We start from the raw sequence: 20,993 nt of genomic DNA, 5'->3' as shown, positions 1-20,993 counted from the left end.
AACAAATTAATAATAACACACCATTAAACAGGGTGGCAAGGCGCATGGGTGGTTAGTGCGCAGCCCCACGGTGCAGAGGTTCAAGGGTTCAAGTCCAGCTAACGCAGCCTCCTGTGCCTGCGTGGGTTTCCTCCGGGCACTCCGGTTACCTCCCACACATTCCAAAAACATGCATGTCAGATTGATTGGCCGGTCCAAAATCTCCCTAAGTGTGAATGAGCGAGTGAGTTGTCTGTCCCTGTGTGCCCTGTGACTGGCTGGCAACCAGTTCAGGGTGTCCCCTGCCCACTGCCCGAAGATGGCTGGGATGGGATCCAGCACCCCCGCTACCCTACTGAGGATAAGTGGTGCAGCTAATGAGATGAGATGAGATGATAAAAATCCAAATTTTACATATTTGGCTTATTTTTTCATTTATTTTTACTGGTAAAGAGAATAATATAACACTTGAAACTCTAATTATTTCTAAATATGTTTTTATGTTAAAACAAAGAAATAAGTCAAATGGGCAAAATATGTAAAAATATGGCAGAGGATTTTTCTCATATAAAAAAGGCAGTTTGTATTATTTGACCACTAGATGTCCCTATATAGTGGAGTGGGACCAGAAATGAGTGCCAAAAAGCACAAGAATACAAGCGGTGGTATTTCAGAGACCAATTATCAAATTAACGTGGTCTTCAAATCAATATATATATATTTTCTAACAAATTACGTTTTTTTTGTTTTTTGTTTTTTTTACCATTTTAAGATGCTAAATAATACGCACTGTACCTTATAGGTAAAGAAAATAAAACGGAACCTTTTTGACTATGGGTAGTGTGCCTCAAGGTTTTTCATTGAAACATGTATGTTTTTCTCCATAAATGGTTATGAAACACAAGAGTTTAATGATATATTGGTGTTCACGGTTCACGGATCCCTTAACTGCATGGGTTGCTGGGGTAACTTCTTTCTCTTTTGGTGTAATGTTTTTTTTTTAAATTTGTTAACAAAACGACTTCTAAAATTAACAATCTTTACACTATAAAAAGTGAAGACAACTAGTTATTGCCTCTGCGTGTTCGATTCTATATCTCTGCAGAAAATGGGCCTTTCTCATCTGCGCATCTAAGATCTACTTCCGTTTTGATGCAGACGCTGGAGCAGAGAAGTTCCGTTGAGGATTTTTATTATAATCAAACAAAGTGCAATGAAAACTAAAATAAAACAAATAAAACGTAAAAGTGCCAGAATAAATTCTGGGCTAGTTAAGGCGAGCATGTCTACCACAAAATACATTGGGATACTCGTGAGGTGGTATTAGATAAGACATGGGCATAGTATGAAAGAACAGTCTCTGAGTGCAGTGGAACTTTACAAAGTGACATTACATTCCACCGCAGGCAGATAAATTCCCTTGAATTTAAAAAGTGTTCTGGCAATGTCTTGTATTTCCTGTCCGGTATTGTTCCTGTCCATTTTTTCCTGTTTTATATCGATCTCCAGTTTCGTTCCCGACTATTTTGTTCTGTTTAATTTCGATCTCCAGTGTCTGGTATCGTTTCCCTCTATGTCTGCCTGCTTGTTATCAGACCCCAGTCTCCAGTGCCTGATGTCAATCCTGTCTGTCCCGTCCTGTCCGGTATCGCCCTCATCTGTCCGATATCTGCTCGTGCAATCGGTATCAATCTCTGGCTTCCTATCGTACCATTCCACGCCAGACTGCTGCCTTACGTCTTCCGCCCAATGATCGCCGAATCACTGGCGTTTGGGTTAACGTGCATGATTGCCCCATTTCCCCTAAAATAGAGCTTGTTTAGGAAATATCACGCATCTGGGTCCTCCTCCTGTTCCGATTCTTGACAGGCAAAGGTCCAGACACAACCCATAAGTGAAGGCCTCACTTAAATACATAGATAATCATGAAGTGTTTTAACTACAACTGAATTAATAATGTGATGATTAAAAAATTCAAATGGATATAACTGGAAAACTCATATACAGCAGTTATGACTATGTACTGCATGCAGTGATATTTTATAATCTAACAAAAGTTCATCTCTAACCAATGTGGAGAACCTCTCACATATGAGAAATGAATCAAAACAGGCATAAATTGATTAATACAATAATTCTCAAAGTAGTTATGTTAACTATGAAAATGGTTACGGAAGGTGAGGATACATTGGCAAATGATTTGTAATAAAATTTAAACCCATCATTATAAATAAGAAGTTGTAAAATGTCCTCCATCTTTTTTTCTAACAAATGTGTGTTCCTTTCATTCTATTCTCAATTTGTCTATGATGAACACTCATGAGCATCACATCCTGCAATTATGCATGGCATTGATGCATCCTGAATTGTACTTTATTGCTTGAGATTATTTTTAAAGTAATTAATTAAAAAAAAGTCTCAAATCTTTCTTCAGCTGACAAACGATGGCAACCAAAAGCTAGCTTTCAAAGAAATGCTTTTTCAAGCGCTAATGACGCGGAACAGTGTAAATAAAAGTTCTTTGGATTTACTGTTGTGATCAAATTAATGTTTATATTTTCCACTGTGACATGGATTTATTTCAGACAAGTGCGTCGAGGTTTTCTGTCAACCCGGCTAGCAAAAAGGCTTTCGAGGGTGATTTAGATCTCGGCCAAAAACCGATTTTTGCCTGTCACTCTTTTTCACACTTTTTCGACCAAAAGTAAAGCAACTCTGAGTTCGACAAGGTCGCGTTTTAAAATACATTGGCTTGCGTGCATGCAGATTGGCAAGCCTCTTACAAGCAGCTGTCTTCCATCCTAATATTTATTTTCTCACTTTCTTCTTCCTTTCATTTTCACATCAATATGTGTGCGTGTATGCAGGTGATTACAGTCTGAAGGCTCCCCTACTTACCTTGGAGTGAACAATAGCGAGCTGTGAATTGCGGCTGCACGTGCTTTACTATAATGGCCTTGCGGGGCCAGACGCTCACCTTGTTTGGTGTGTGTGCGCGTGCATGCACGTGCGCGTTAGTGTGTGCATACACACACGCGCGTGTGTGTGTTGGCGTGTGTGCGCACACCCTTGTGTGAGCTGTATGGAGACAATGCATATGCTGCTGGCTGTATAATTACAGGCTTAATCTTACTATGCAGAGGGGTTCATTCGCCAGCCCGAGAGAGTGGGGGTGGTATGTAATGACATCAAGAGTATAGGTTGCAATATAGTAAAGATAATAAAGCCTTACTCTGCTTTGTGTTGTTCTAATAGCAATTTGTGACACGCCAGTGTCGACTTAAAAATGTTAAATTATAGCGTATCATGAAATGGATGAAAAACATCGGCCTGGACGTGAAGCAGCAGTGAAACGCGAACAAAATAAACAAAGGTGTAAAATTGAGGCAGCAAAATTTTTGTGGGAATATGCCGATGTGAGAATTTTTCAAACAATAATCAACGCGTGCACTTAATTTATCTATGAGTCACATTTGACAAGTCAGGAGAGGCAGGTGAGGCTGTGCCTCATTATGGAAATATAACATAAGAGCATATCAAATGGTTATATTTATGCGCAACATGGAGGAAGGGTGGTTAGCGCAGCCCCACAGTGCATGAGTCTAGGGTTCAATTCCAGATATCCCAGCCTCCACTTATGAAGTTTGCAAGTTCTCCCCTTGTCTGTGTGGGTTTTCTCTGGGCACTCCAATTTCCTTTCAAAAACATGCATATCAGGTTATTTGGCCGGTCCAAATTATCCTTGGGTATAAATGACTGAGTGAGTTGTCTGTCCCTGCGTGCCCTGCGACTGGCTGACAACCAGTTGAGGTTGTCCCCTGCCCACTGCCCAAAGTCGGCTGGGATGGGCTCCAGCACCCCCGTGACCCTAGTGAGGATAATGGGCGCAGAAAATGGATGGCTGGATATTTTTATTTATTCCGCGTTAAAGTTCTTTTTCATTTTACTATTTCTACTATTTTTACTTCCCTATTTCTTTAATTTATTTTTCAAAATTGTTGCATTTTCACATTATATTCCGAATATTATTAATACAATGAGAATGTAACATATTAGGCTTAATTCACATTGCAGGGAAATCGGGATTGTATCCGATCTGTTAAAGTCCATCTGAACGGAACACATCTGAATTTTCACATCAGACCCAGACAACTTTTATATCTGGTCCTAAATCTGATACATATTTGATCTGTTGGAATGTGACTTCTGTCTGAAGAGTCAAGGCACATTTATCGCACTTGCACGTTATCGATTGGTGGCAAACGTCACTATTCTGACTTCAACCAAGTGGGGGGAAGCGGAGAATTCAACCCTGGTGAACGAAAATACGGAGTGTCTTGATTTCCGAAATTTATGAAGGATGAACATGTTTATTTTGAAACTCATGGAAAAGCCCACACCCCATTGCATACAACTGGATTCTTTGAGCAGCGTCACAGTGCCACTCATTGATATAACGATGGTATCCTCTAGTGGTAGTTAACGGTAATTGAATTTAAATCCCACCACATGGACGGCATGCAATGGGGGGAAAGGAAGGGTTAAATCTAATTAATAATTGGTGGGACAACGCTCTTAGATCCATGAGTACTTCCGCAAAGATGCGCATTGCGTGTTACGTCACGTATCGCAAACAAGTCGCATTCAGTTGAAAATATGAACCATCTCACAAAACATCGGATTTCACGAACCAAAATGTGAGCGAATTTGCACATGTTCACCTACTTTCAACAATATTTCATTATTGAAGGATTATGTCTTGGTAGATATTTCAAAAAATTACCCATTGAGTCAAAGCAATCTTTTTTGTGCGTGTCTTGGAGTTGATGATAAACGCTTATCTGGGTTTGGGCCCATCTCCACCCTAAGCTTGTCTTAATAAATGAACATGCTTAGGCCATCACATCTGCTTTCAAATGATTGGTGACGAATTGAACGACAGCAGACGTCTTTACGGCGCTTTTTCGATAATGTTTATGAGATGTTTGCATCTCGTGTGGTTTTACCAACAGCCTCAATGTGAGATAGGGATGAACCCAATAATACTCATAGCGGTCTCTCCGCCCCCAAAGTAGCCGTCGCACTCCCTGTCCGTCTCCCTTTCTTGATAGTGCCCGTTGCTTATTGTCTCCGAAAGATTACAGTGCGGCAGAAATGGTGGGGGACTGAAATTGGAAAGGGAGGAGAGTTGGAATCATCCTGCTAAGTATTTAGTAGCCAGTTAATGTACAGAGGGATAATACCACGTGTCCGGGGCAGCGTCTTTATGTCCAATGTGTTTTTAGCGGCTTTTCAGCAGCTTGGCAGTGTTTACACACTCTTAATAACAAGTGGCGTCTTTCAGGGACCCTTCATGATTCAGCCGCCATTTCGGCTTTGGACTAATCCCCTTCCCCGCCCAACACCCTCCCACCCCCAGCACACCGCTCCCAGACAAAACACAAGATTCCAATTTTTTTCCTCTTTAATTGCCTGGTCTTTAATTCCATGCGACCCATAAAGCCAAGATTGGGGGATCCAGCAAGATTTCTGGGAGGGGAGGTCATCGGAGAGTCTCCGATGGCGAAGACTGGTGTGGGGCTGGGGGGATGAAGCAGAGTTTTGGGCAAAACGGGAAGTCCACTGAAAGAGGTCTGCACAGTGGCGATAAAAAGTCAAAATTTTAAACGTCTTCATTGTTTTGTTCTGACTTTTAATTCTTGTCTGCTTGTTTGATTTTACACTCTGTTTTGTGTTGTGAAAAGCGAAAGGAAGACTAAACGCTCAGCTCTGGCCATGGGTTGGCGTCACGGACAACGGCTTTGTGGGTGATCGGGCATCACATCATCCTTTCACTATTGTGTAGTCAACCAGGCAGACATGTCGTAGTCAAAAATACCCATGTACACGAAAAATTAATCTAGAAAAACGTATTGACACCAGGTAGGGGTATCAATCACGATGATAGCTTGGGATTTTTCTAGCCGCCTGCGAAAACAGGAAGTTTCATCTTAAAAAAAAAGTATTGCTCTCCAATATTGTTACCAATGCTGAAATTAGCCTGGGATCGTCCTTGTCAAAGTCGTCCATTTAGATGACAATTTTTATCTTTAAAAGAGTGCCAATCCTAATCATAGGTACCAATACTGTTAATAGTCTGGGATTATACTAGTCAGAAGTTGCCTTTGAAAACAAGAAGTTATGTCTTGGAAAAAACTATTGATACCAACTATCTCTTTCAATGGTTATAATAGCTTGGGATCATCCAAGTCAAAGTTGCTCATTAAAACAAGAAATTTATTTTAAAAAGTATTCATCCCAGTAACGGGTACTGTTAAATTATGAACATTACTGTAGGTCACTGAGAGTGTTGTCACTATCGCATGAGTTTTCTAGCTATATTAAGTTCATTATTTAATCATCACATCAATAATTTGATAATCACATTATTCACTGTAGTTGTTGTCGCTGCACATAGTATTTATCCAGATATTTTAGCGAAGAAATTACTTGGCCAACTAGTGCACTACCAAGCAATGGCCTTATCACATAGCCTTGAATGTGCAGTACTAATCTTGTACAGGGAGTTCCTGTTTTTTGTGGCAGTTGAGGACAATTTTTCAAAATAAAAGTAAAATCAGAGTGTACTCCGGACCAATTGATAGAGATGCGTTATCCCATCAAAACGCATGCATGAATGTTTTGGCCCCTCTGTTATAGTGAAAAAGTTGTACTAGAAAACTCATGAGACAGTGACAACATTCTCAGTTACCTATTTTCATAATCTAAAAGTACCAAAGGCGATATTAGCCTGGGATCGTCTTAGTCAGTAGTTGCCTGTGAAAAAAAGAAGTTTCATCTTATAAGAAAATATTGATACTAAGTATCGGTATCGATGGTAATAATAGCCTGGGATATTCCAAGTCAAAGTTGTGGGTAAAAACAAAAATGAAAAAAAAAAAAAAAAACTATTATCACCAAATATCTGTATCGATGGCGATAATAGCCTGGGATCTTCCAGTCAAAGTTGCCTGCAAAATAATACGTTTCTTATTGGAAATAGTATTGATCACAAAAATCAGGATCAATGGTGATAATAGCCTCGGGTCGTCTTAGTCAAAGTTTCTAGTGAACACAAGAAGGTTTATCAGGAAAAATGGATCATTCACACAAAAGTCTCAATGCCGATAATAGAGTGACACATTGTAATCGAAGATCAGTATCTGCAAGTTTCCGACAAAGTATCAGCTATCCTTTTGCGGCTGTCCTAAAATTGGGAAATGTAGGATAGAAATTCTATGTATCCATCTACCCTAGTCATATCCCTCAAGAGGGTTGACCGACAGCAAGACAAACACATACACAAAAACAAAGAAAATAAAAAAGGAAAAAGTAGCGAAAAACACAAAGAATGCCTAAACACCCAAACAAGTTAAGCACCTCGGCACCCAAGTTGGTCATGCTTTCGTCACTCCAGATGAAACGGGACACAAGAAAGCGGCCATGTCACTCGGGAAACAATACACTCTTCTGTTCAACAGCAGAGCCCGACAGCTTCCACTGGTTTACCGCTGCCGCATCATACAGGTGCCCTGCCCATCCCTTAAAATGCGTCCAAAGTTCCCACTACCTTTTCACAACACCTCTCAACTCATTCCTATCACCAACAAGGGTGATATGAATGAGTACAGGAAGGGTAGAAATAACAAATGAATTATTGTGTTTTGGGGGTGCTGGGTTTAATACTTCCAAAGTTCCAGTTGTACCTGTGCTTGTTATCAATAACTTTAAAGTACACATTCTTGTGTCAGTTTTAAGATATACTGTAAATGGTATTTGTTTGACACCTTAAATTAAAACCTTGGAAACAATTTTAAATAAAACTCCGATCTTCTAATCCTGAATCCAATCTTATATTTCCTTTTTAAGATCACAATTTTTTTTGAGAGTGGTGTTGTTGTTTTTTTATGATCAAAGTAATTGATTTTCTGTGTCATTTAAAAAAGGAAAAAAAAAACAAATGCTCACAGTTTCGAAGTTTTCCTTGATTTTTTCCCACAAGGGTGGTTGCCATGCCTACCCAAAACACACGAACATGAACACGCAAAGCTAGCGCTGCATCCATCTTGTATTTCTCCTGAACATTCCCAAATGAAATTATTTAGCCAAAGTGCAGCCAGTGGCTGTGATCTCTCTCACAAACAGCACCGTTATTGTCAAGTGCACTTGGTTTTCGTTTCAATTTGGCTCCCGTGTGCCATTGGGATCGTTTTTTTTCCTCCCCCCATCACGACATGTAGCTTGATAGCATATCTCCTCTTGTACACATCTTCAGCTTTTAGTTGCATATGCTTTGATTCTTTGACCATCAAACACAATTCATTTTGGTCACACCTTAAAGGGACCTTTAACGAAGTAAAATGGTGCATTTGGGTCACTGCGAGTCTCCGCAGTTTGTATTCTTCCTTGTGATTTTAAGCACTTGTTTTTCATTTGGGCTATATATTACAAGCAGCTATCTTGTACTAATCTAGTGGTTAAATATTACACAGTGCCCTTATAAAATGAGCTGAATTATCTATATAGCAAGTTGTAGATGATTAACAAAAAAAATTAACAAATATTTCTCCCGGGATAAGGAAATAAAATATTTGAATAACAAATTATTTATCTATTCATTTATAATCATTTTTGATTGTTTGACTATTTTTCATAAATTGTTCTTATTTTAATGAAAAAAACAGCAAAAAAAAAACAGTTGGAAATATAAAAAAAAAATAGAACAATTATACCTAAAATTAGACCAAATTTGTACACTACGGCGACATCAAGTGGTTAAATTATACACACTGTCCCTATAGCGACCTCAAGACCTTAAAACAATCAAGGATTCAAAAAACAGAACACAGTATCAATTGGGGCTGAAACTAACCACCATTTTAATAGTCGTCTAGTAACCAACTATTTAAATGATTTGTCAAATATTTTAAACAATTATGTTTTGCTTAGGACAGTACGGCAGCGCAGTAGTTAGCGCTTGCCAGCACATGTCTAATGTCATGGGATCAAATCCAGCAACCAGCCTTCCTGTGCTGAGTTTGCATGTTCTCCCCGTGCCTGCGTGGGTTTCCTCTCAGCACTCCAGTTTCCACCCACATTCCATAAACATGCATGTCAAGTTAATTGGCTGGCCTAAATTGTCCCTAGGTGCCAATGAGCAAGTGAATTGTCCGTCTCTGTGTTCCCAGTGCCTGGCTGGCAACCAGTTCAGGGTGTCCCCTGTCCACTGCCCGAAGATAGCTGGGATGGGCTCCAGCCCCCCTGCGACCCGACTGAGGATAAGCAGTGCAGATAATGAATGGATGGATGTTTTGCTTAAATTTAGAACGAGTTGGATTTCATTATTTGGCAAATGATAATAAACAGGAAAAATAGTTGGTACATAGAAAAATACATCTTTTATTGAACAGACTGCGGACTCATATGTATATTAAATAAAAATGTCATATCTAAAACCAATTAGATATCTATTTTGTGAAGTACATTCAGTGGTTAATTGCAAAGTCTTTGACCAAAGTACAATTTGAAATCAAACTGTTTTAACAACTGACATTTGTCTTTTTAAACATTTTGACAATTGACGTCCGTTCTTCAGATTGCATGCATTACATTTCAAATACGTTTGTCAAGCACAGTCTGGCATATTTCTCAAGATGTATTTTTTTTGCAAATATACATGTGTATAAAAAGTACAATACATGTCATCAAAACTGTTTCGGCTTGTATGATACTTGAATCTTAGACTCCTAAAAGTTTGTGCATCACAGAGGTACTGCCATGATTCGCGAGGTCTGCTTTTCAAACTTTTCAAGTAGTCTTTTTATTCGTCATATCCAGGCTAATATGTTCCCAAACCTTTGAAATTCTTGTATGCGTACTTGATGATGACACTGTCACTTTTGTTATTGCTTGAGACAGAGATGCTATTGCGCTTGAGGGCCTCTTAGCAGAGATTATGTCCATGTAAAGATGCCTCAAACTGTTGGAAAAACGTGTCTAAGGACAGAAGTTGACAATCAAATTCGTTTTTGACTATTTAGAGCTGGGGCTCTCAATTAGCGGACCGCGGTAAACGACCGGACCGTGGCACACCTCTCTCCAGGCCCAGGGCGAATGGCCCTTTTTTAGACAAAAAAACCCTCAACTTTTTTAAAACGTATATTTGTCCGTTGCCGATCTATCGCTATACGCTACTATTGTATCGCCAAATTCTCTTTCATTTTTAGTCAAACATCTCCCATGTTCCCACGTTTTATGTATTCACTGCATGCGCTCTTTGCGGACTGTGTTTATGAGAGAGAGTGGGAGAAAGTTGTGCTTCGGGAAACAGTGCTGATGGGCTGATGCCTGGGTTACATGGAATTATGGGCTGTCATCTCCATGATAACGATTGGCTGAGAGAGCGTGAACGCTGCTACCTTGACTGGACCGACGAACACGAGTCGTACCCGGCACTTTACAATCTGTCTGTTTACGTGCAACAAGTGGAAGATTTAATCCAACAAAAATGGCGTGCTCAATTTCGAAGGAAAAGAAAAGGTGGAAATATCAACAAACATCAAACAAATCCTTCTCTCAAATTCATCAAACACAAGACGCACTGAAATACTGGCTGACCATGTGACAAAACAGCTTAGTGATGGCCTAAGAAATTCTGAATTTTGTGATTGGACAATAGAGAACCAACTTTACCTCCGTTGACTTGCCCTTCACTTGACCGCCATAATAAATGGAGCCATGCATGTTTGAAAAAAACAATTGTGGACCTTTAACATTTGTATTGAGGACCCCTGATTTAGAGTATCGATCATCATTGCAGCCCTAGTATCAATAGATATCAGGCAAGTAAAAAAAAATCAAGCAGAATCTGTAAAGATTTCAAATCCCAAGTGAAAACGTCCTGTGCGTACAGTGGAACCTCGGTTCTCGACCACAATCTGTTCCAGAACCCTGTTTAAAAAACCGATTTGTTCGTTCACCGAAATCATTTTTCCCATTAAAAATAATGTAAATCGTTTTAATCTGTTCCAACACCCTGAATGTTTACCTTGAACGTTTAACATAAACATAAAGCTAACCCAGGCTAATCGTACGTTCGCGTTATCGTAATCTTCCGTACGAAAGATTGCCCTAACATGAACGTGTAAAAATAAAAAAATCAGGTCGTTTACAAGTCATTTAGCACCCGGGTCTCCACAACAAGTGGTGAGCGGTTCATTGGAAAGGGGGCTCTGTTCCAAAACCCTCAATGTTGGGCTCCGTTCCAACACCCTGAATGTTTAACGTAAACTTAAAGCTAACCCAGGCTAATCGTACGTTCGCGTTATCGTAATCTTATGAATAGGATTTCTTCCCTTTGTGGTGGTCAGCAGAAGGCGCTCACACACCTCCTTCATATTTGGCTATTATTTCTTTCTTTAATGCAATAGTTGTACACACTACTTTTCTTTTTTCACCTGTAGTTACTTTGCTGCTTGCGCTGACTTTCTTCAGAGGCATAATAAGGGGCTAAAACACCCGTACGCCGCTCAGCATCGCACCCTAGCGTGCGCACTCACGCATTACCGGCGTTCGAACTCCGATTTTTTGACCGAACAGCGAAACAAGAATTTCTAGAAATTTTTTGTCGGACACTGATTTGTTCGAACTGAGAGGCGTTCGAAAACCGAGGTTCCACTGTAATTGAAGATTCTGACATACTGCATTAATTTCAAGTGGGTCATCCTCCATGATCCTGGAACGGCCTCACCGACCTTGTAGGTTAATAAACTATCCTGGCTCCGTGTCGGCTCCGATGCCAGCAAACACGCAGTCGGCAATTTTTTTTCATTCCCTTTTGTCCTTGGGCTGCTTTTTCTCTCTGCGTCTTTTCACCCGCCTCCACTTTTGTGGCGGCCTTGGCAAAACTATCAGTATTATCTGCTAACTTTAGTACCTGTGAAGCAAATTGGAGGCAACGATGTGGAAGACGCGGCAGAACTTCCTCTGCCTTCTTTCTCTACCTTACCCTCATACTGTTCAATGTTTCCATTTTTGCCCCTGCCCATTGGCTCTCTCTCCTCTCCCCTTTGTACCATCATCCTATTAAAGTGGTGAATTTGGCGTATGTGTGTGAGTGGGTTTTCGTATGTGTGATGTACCGTATAGTTCAGGGAGGTCGGGAGCTTCGGCGTTTCCTGTTTAACCCGTAAAATTGCCATCTTTACAGGCTGGCTTTACAGCTTCACCAGCGGCCAAGCCTGTAATTGGCCATTTTTAGCTTGAATTCAGGAAATCTGATATTGACACCAGCAAAATAACGCTTCCATCATTATTACTCCCTTATTATAAGAATGCACTTTAAATTGTGGGCAAGGTAAAACTGTTTTATTTGCATTCTATACACAAGGCCTCACAACTCTATTCGTGAGGACTGAAATGATCCTTGAAATTCTGCTTTTGTGTTTATAGATATGTTTTTTTTTTGTGAGTTATTCATTTTCCTTTTTCATGATCTAAATCAGTGTTTTTCAACCAGTGTGCCATGGAAATTACTCAAATTTGTTGGAAAATGTATAGTTTAGTAGAGACTAAAAATAAGGAGAAAATAAATCAACGAGTATTGAACTTGCAAGAACAGGAGAAAAACCCTCAAGATGTTGTACAGGTCCTCCCCTGATCCCTTTCTTTTTAATAAATTTCCTAGATTACAAAATTTAGATCCGCCTTAAAGGGTGTGGTTATCAAAGAACAACAGCATTTTTGGCCAATAGTGATAGTTATGTAAAGAGTGTATAAAAGGCAAAATAACGAACCTGCATCCTATGCTATCTCTTTTGGAGGTGTCCAATATTAAAAAAAGAATAAACTTATTACTTTGCAAAAAACATGCTATTGTTTGATATGTTTGCTTTCTTCCAGGGTTTAGTCGAGTACCTGTAGCAATCATCTGTATCAGTCGATGGAACAGATTACTATTTTTTTCCTTTTTACTGTACATACTACTGTAAATTCCAGACTACAAGCCCTACATTTCAAACACCGTTGTTTTAAATACGGTTCTTTTGTGTGCGTGTGTGTGTGTTGAGGAATATTCAGGTAAATAAAGAGCATCCTAATACACATACAACATTTTGCAGTGGCGTCTGGAAACATTTCTTATAAATACATTTGTCCATGTTTTTGCAACATTAAGCATGTATCGTAATCCAAAACAGAAGCAAAATGAGAGGTTTGACAGGAGGTACCTTATCCAATATTGACAATGTACTCACAGGTATTCAGCCTTTACACCCACAAATCAAGTACTCAAATTGAAAAGCAGTGAAAGTTATCTTTCAAAAAGGAGTTTCCTTTATTTACGAGGAACGATGACAAGCAAATGGAATTTGATCAATTTCTGCAGCACTACAAAAACTATTAAACACCTCTGTGTGTGATGCAGCACCGATTCTTGTTTTTTTTTTGGGCAATAGTAAATATGTGCTCACGTTTGTGATTGCATCTTGGATGGTCACAAAATCCAAGTGGTATGGGGTGGTATGTTGATTAAAACTGTGCAGCTAAAAACCTCACTATCCACCACTGAATCCTAACATTAACCCTAAAACCACAATTACAGCAAATGTTTTCATCCGAATCAATAAGAGTTATGCTGACCTCAAATAAATAGGAACTCTCATAATAATTTAATCTTTAAAACAAATAAAATTGGTTCCAGGAATTCCGTACGTCCATCCGTTATCTGAACCACTTACCCTCAGTAGTGTCGCGGGGGTGCTGGAGCCCGTCCCAGCTATCTTCAGGGAGTGGGAAGGGGACAGTGAAGCACGGGGAGAATATCTAAACTCAGCACAGGAAGCCTGGTAGCTGGATTTGAACCCATGACCTCAGATCTGTGCTGCGCATGCACTAACCACTCAACTGTTGTGTCACCGTGCTGAGAATTAATCTTTAAATATTTTAGACTGAGGGTGTGCCTCAATATTTTTCCAATCAAGGAAATATGCATCGACTCAAAAATTGTTGGGAAACATTGACCTAAATAGTCTCTTAATGGTAATAAAGGAATATATATTTTCCTAAATATTATATGTATCATTGCTTTATGCAAAAAAAATAATTTTGGATGTAGGTTTTGTACCAGTGGCGATTTATTTTATTCTAAATCTTGCAATATCATAATTACAACAAAGTAATCTGACGTACAAATCATATTTTTCACAACTTGGTTGCTGCTTTTTTGGAATGTTCTTCTAACTTGTAATGGGCCACCTCCAGGCCATTTGGCCCTTGAAGTTGACATAAACATAAAATGGCCATAATTTACAAAAATGAGCCCCTTTGTGAAGATGCCCACAGTCTTCAGACGATTATTAATAGTTCATCCCTGTGGCTGCACAGAGCTTTGGCTGTCACGCTACCCACATCATAGTGCACGCGTCTTCCTGCTCTTTTATTTCCATCACTTATTTTACTTCTTGAACAAAAACAAATACAAGTGTCTTTTTATGAGGGATGGGATTCACCTTCATTTTCATGTGAAGTCCTCCACACTTCCATTGTTCTTAATTTATCAATGTCCATAACGAACCACTAATATCTTATATTCATGTGGTTGACGTGACTACGTGTTAAGAGCCCAAACATCAAAAACTCTACTAGGACGTTTTATTTGTTCATTTAAAAATAAGTCGTTGTAGTCTCTTGAAATAATCATCTTTTTGAGCATGGTAAAAATGTTAGTATTCTAAAGTTTTCATCCCTGAATAGTATAAACAATAGCTCCATAGTGAACTCCGCTGTGGCAAGAAAAATAGAGCTAAGAAAATTGGCAAGAAAATGTAAAATGCAATCAGTTCTTAAAGGGGGAGTGTGTATTATTTGACCACTAGATGTCAATGTATTGTGCTGTGTGACCGAAAACCAAATGAGCCAACTTGGTATCATGCAACAGTATAAAATCAGTCAAATAATATATCGCATGAACAAAATCCCAAATACTTGACACTGCATAATATTTGACCACTAGACTTCACTGGGTTGTCTATTAGGACCAAAAATGAGTGCTAAAAAGTACAGAGAAGGATACAAACTACGGAGACTCAAAGTGACCAAACTACGACATTTTGATTCTCATTTTTTTGCCCAGCTTTTCACTATGTTTTTGGTTTTGGGAGGTACCCTTAGCATCAAGATGGCGGACAATTATATCTTTCATGATGTAATATACATGAACATTTCTTTACGTATGAGTATTTAAATAAATGCATTTATATGATGGTTTATGTATTTTTGCTTATTCTTTAAATCATCCGTCCATCCATTATCTGCACCGCTTATCCTCAGTTGGGTCGCAAGGGTGCTGGAGCCCATCCCAACTATCTTCAGGCAGTGGGCAGGGGACACCCTGAACTGGTTGCCAGCCAGTTGCAGGGCACACAGACTGACAACTCGTCCACTCCTAGGAACAATTTGGACTGGCCAATTAACCTGAAATCCATGTTCTTGGAATGTGAGAGGAAACCGGAGTGCCCCGGAGGAAACCCAGGCAAGCACAGGGAGGACATGCAAACTCCACACAGGAAGGCTGGCAGCTGGATTTGTTCCATGACCTAAGAACTGTGCCGTGCAAGCGCTAACCAATGCGCTGCCGTGTCGCCTTCTTTTAATCAATATATGTATATTTTTACTAAATCATTATTATTTTTTACCACTAGGAGGCGCTTAATGATACACACTGTGTCTTAAAATTTTGAGGTAAGAATTTTTGAATGTCCGATTTGGAACCATTTTTGACCACTGCTGTCTTTTTTTTTCTAAACATTTTTGAATGTTGAATATTGACAAAAACCCTGCACAGTCAAATGTTAATTTAGGTACTTGCTGGAATTGGGTTTTGATGACGACGGAAAATTCTTCTAAAGCTTTGCAGAAAAATATCAGAATGCTTCGGACTATTTTCATGATTCTCTCCTATATTGATATCTAGTGTGTTTCTGTTTTCCGCACATATTTATTTATATATATACATACACCATATTTTCCGCACTATAAGGCGCACCGTGTTATAAGGCGCACCTTCAATGAATCATATATTTTAAAACGTTTTCCATACATAAGGCGCACCGCATTATAAGGCGCTACAGTAGAGCGCCTTATAACGTTATGCAACCATTAGATGGTGCCGCGCTAAAGGGAATGTCAACAAAACAGTCAGACAGGTCAGTCAAACTTTATTAATAGATAACAAACATGCTTTCCACAACTCCATTCACTCCCAAAATGAATAAACAGCTGTTTTATTATTTTCTCTGAGGTAAAGCATTTTCGTGACACATCTTTAACATCTTTGAACAACAGCAAGGCATAACATTTTACTTTTCCTTCAATTAGTCAACACGCAAAAAAACGTCTGATACTGTTATGGTAAATCAAACGTTAGTGCAATCGCAATATAGTGACACTCGTAATGTGCAAAAACAATAACAAGTGCAAAACAATAACAATAAAGCAATAACATAATAACTGTAACAAATGTAAACACCACCTCTGAATTCTTTAATGTTAAGTTCCCGTGCCAGCGCTGTTGCCTTCATTCGAATAGTGATTGTACTGACACTTCTACTTGCTGCTCCTTGTTCAACAACCCACAGTTCAAGTGTGTCTTCTTACTGTGGCCATCTCGCTTTATTGCCACGGAAACTTTGTTTAGTCTTCTTTACTTGGCGCAGCTCATCCTCATGCTTCCTCCACTTCCGCACCATCGATTCATTTATGTTAAACTCTCTTGCTGCTGCTCTATTTCCGTGTTCTACAGCGTGACTGATCGCCTTGAGTTTAAACTCTGCGTTGTAAGCGTGTCTCTTAATCGAAGCCATTTCAGGGTCTTTACACAAACTCACAAATAAAAGAGAATCGTTGTTTAATATTTCCCAGTATGCACAGCGCACTTCTTCTATGCAAAAAATGGAGTCGGTGGCTGCTTACCGTAAGTTGCGAGACCTGCCGCAGCTCAATGTTGATTATAAGGCGAATAGTGAGCTTTTTTTAAAAAAAAGCAGATTTTAGGTGCGCCTTATAGTGTGGGGGAAAAAAAAAATAAAATAAAAAAAATAAAATATATGTATATATATATATATATATATATATATATATATATATATATATATATATATATATATATATATATATGCCTACGGTCAGGATAGCTGCTGAGAGGAGACGATGAAAGCCATTGAAGTGGTTCTGTAAAATAGACTTGGTTCAGGTAGTCACTTTGTTTTCATGCTGCTTAAATTCATTTTAGGGCGGCTATCTGACTTCTGCTGCTTCCACTGGGCGCTCGAGCTTCTGGTCGCCGGATTAGCCGGCAGAGAAAATGCGGGGTAAAATTAGCCTCCGACTGTCCTCGCAGGGCGCGACTATTGATTTTCTGCCACAGATGGGGGAAAAAACGCTAGTGCTTAATGTCCTTAATACCACCACAGAGAGGAATTATTTTATGGCCTTGCTTTTTGTTTAGCTTCTTTTCAAAATGGGCCAAGTGTGCCTTTATCAGAATATTTAAGATATCCACTATGAAATGTATAAGAATTATGCTTTATACATTCTTCAATTAATAAATTATGATAACCTTGAACCTCTGGGTTTAATCACATGAGAAAAGGAGGGCATTTTTATGTCAATTTCACTTACAGAAGGGGCGATTATTGGATAAGATGCCAGCCTCTAGAGTCAGATGACGTATTCATTCTTGTATAACATGTAAAATGAACTCAAAGTTTGGGTACATGTTATACATGAGGTCTCATGGTAGTACAATACCATATGTGAGTCAAAAACTATTGCTGACCTTATTTACACGATTGCAAGATTGGACGCAACAGGATTCAAATCTAGCTTACAATGGTGAAAGCACTAAATTCCAACAACCTGTCCACTAAAGTTATACATGACTTAGGAAAAGGTTTTAGATTGTATCTTATCATCACACTCTTTTTATTCAGCGCCACGTTGTACATTGTTGTACATTGTTGTACAACATTGTACAACGTTGTAATACAGCATTATGGTAAAGAGTTCAGCCAAAACAACCTACAACGTAATACCATGAGTAAAGGTAGTAAATGCCGCAATCTGGGTTAGTATCCTGTCATATCCATTTTTATGCAAATGTGGTCAGCAATAATTTTTGACTGCTCACATATGGTAATGTAATATCCGGGTTCAAAATTGCCTTCAATGCTGAATTTGAGCTGGAAAAAAATAAAAATACATTTTCTTCATATTTTTCATCAATGTTAAGGGTGCACAATATACATGAGTGTGTGTCATACCCAAACAAATGCAGTAATTAATATTATTAATTTTTCAGTCTCCAACAAAATATTTATTTTAATCAATTGTTTAGCTTACATGAAAAATGGCTTCTAAGTTGTTCATCCAATCCAAATGACTGTGTTGAAATCGAGTTTGTGTCGCCTGGATATTTTGTCTGATCTTTTGGAAATAAAATATAGAATGAATCAAATCTGTTGACTAATAATTTGAGTTATTGCCTTTTTCTGGTTGAGTGTCAAGAATTTTAATACAACAAGCCCATTGTGATAAAAAGCGCCGCAATTATCAAAATTGATTTGCGGCTGCAGCATTAATTAAAGTCATCTAATAAACTTGGTGTTGGTCAAATAATGAAGGATGTAAACAACACTTTTTATTGTATTCGAGCACACCACAAAGATATTTACAAGCAACCATTTTTCAGCCTTGAGATCAGTCAGAAAGAGGCGAAAACAATTTTGTTGGACAAACCCGCCATTGTTTTGCCCCGTTTGGCTCTAATTAAATGAAGTATGACAATTAATAACAGTACTTACAAATGATTTGCGGGCATTCAAAATATTCCACTTTATCTAGAGGCGTGTTTGAAATACATGGACCTTGCTGCTTTTGTTGAGAATTTATTCAAATGTGTGTCAGAGAATGTAAAAGTGAGATTTTGATTAGCTGTATTTGCCTCGTCAAGGAATGTACCCATCACAATTTACGGGCAATCACTAATTCTCTATCTTCTAGATCAATTTTTATTGCCCATCCCACTTTTTTAGATAGCATGCAATGTACACACTCACCTTATCAATCTGTTTTTATGATTAGACGGGAAACAATACCTAGAAAGTAATCATGCAGTTGCATTGGCATATGAAGTGATTTTCTTTAAATAGAAATACATACTTCAGTAGAAAGTAGACAATGACTTACCTTCTAGGGAGGGTGGAGAGATTGGTCCAATTTCGAGAAATTTGGGTCAGATTAATCGGTTTCCTCACAAATTATTGCACCAGTAGACTCTCGTCACTAGGTGATTGAGGACGTCCAGTTTTCTCTTGAATATCCTTCTTTGACATTTTTTAGTTCTAATTCGGCCCACTGTTGTCTCTTATAAAAGCCATCCATACCAGGCTTTGCTTTCTGTTCTCTTTTATCCTTTTCTGTATAACGACTCATAGATTCCTATTTGAGTACCGTGTCTATTTACATATAACCCAAACATAGTACTAGGACAAAATAATACTTATTGGACCGGCTTATATGTCCATATAGGACAGTGTTCTCGTCTGCCTGCGTCCCTGCGTCCTAGACGCATCATAGTGTCAAATCAACGTGCTTCCCAGGGACGCAACTTTTTTGACACAAAATTTTCATTATTATCCGATTACTTTTTTTTAAACAAGGATTTACCGCACTCCAAACTTTTCGTCAGGCAGATCCGCCATTGTTGTTTTGGTCTCGCGGTTCGAGAAAGTGATAACAACGGCAATAATTCCGGCGCAAAAAACGGCGGAGAAATTCTTTGAAAGATCGCAGAGGTAGGAAAACACGTGTGTTGAAGCGAACAATTCGAAAAAACAAAATAAACAAAAGAATACTCCTAGTAAGAAAAGGACTTTTCTGCCAAAATGGACTAAATTATATTCCTGGTTATGCTATGAGGAGGATGATAATAGATTGGACCTTGAGAAGGCATTACAACTGCGGCGGGACAGCAAACCACGAAGAACATATGGACTGAAAAATCTGAAGTGATAACTGCTTTGTATTACCAATTAACTGTGATGATTAAAACTGCATGAATATATGGATTTATATTATATATTTGTCGCCGATTTACAATTTCAACCCCGAAAACACCAAATTTTGGGGACCCATAGATCTCTGTTGGGACCCATAGATTTTTGAGCGTGCGAGTCCCCGGGACCCATCACTTTTCAGAGGTAAAATGAACACTGATAGGGTTGTGACCTGCAATGATTTGTAGGCAGTGCACGGGAAAGGGGGCTTATCTTGTAGGGACCAACAGAACCAATGGGAAACCAAATGGGCAGAAATTAGCACGCAGCCACATAATTTACAGTAAAAGTGTGCAAAATTTAGAGGATTTTCTCAATAAAATTATTTTTTGCAATACATCATACAAAACTCAATTCCAATGAAGTTGGGAAAGTGTGTTAATTGCAAATAAAAATTGATCCAAGTAAATTGCAAATTCTTTTCAACCCATATTTAAATGAATGCACAGCAAAGACAACATATTTATTGTCTTCACTCATAAACTTTATTGTTTTGGGAGAAAATCATCAACTCTGTAATTTGATGACAGCAACACGTGCCAAAATAGTTGGGACAGGTGTCAATAACTACTCAGAAAGTGGATGAATGGAAATCAACCAACTATTTGCAGGTGAACAGATGAATTAGCAACAGGTGAGAGTTGTTACTGGGTATAAAAAAGGGAGACCCGAACAAGCTAAGTCATTCACATGCAAGGATGGGGCGAGGTTCACCTCTTTGTGAACAACTGCGTGAGCAAATTGTTGAACAGTTTAAAAACAACATTCCTCAAAGTACAATTGCAAGGAATTTAGGGATATCATCATCTACAGTCCATAATATTGTGAAAAGGTTCAGGGAATCTGGAGAAATCACTGTGCGTA

General features: G+C 38.8%; 1 long non-coding RNA gene across 4 annotated transcripts in view; it reads left to right on the top strand.

The window, feature by feature from the left end:
• The window catches only part of LOC148354989 (uncharacterized), a 218,357-nt gene that overhangs the window by 50,759 nt on the left and 146,605 nt on the right, over positions 1-20,993 (top strand). The gene's annotated exons all lie outside the window — the stretch shown is intronic.

This window comes from Urocampus carinirostris, chromosome 12 (genome assembly GCF_059441175.1).
Source record: "Urocampus carinirostris isolate Australia breed hairy pipefish chromosome 12, RoL_Ucar_1.0, whole genome shotgun sequence".
Lineage (NCBI taxonomy): Eukaryota > Metazoa > Chordata > Actinopteri > Syngnathiformes > Syngnathidae > Urocampus > Urocampus carinirostris.
The sequence above is the reverse complement of the archived record's forward strand: the minus strand, read 5'-3'. Positions and strand labels throughout refer to the sequence as shown.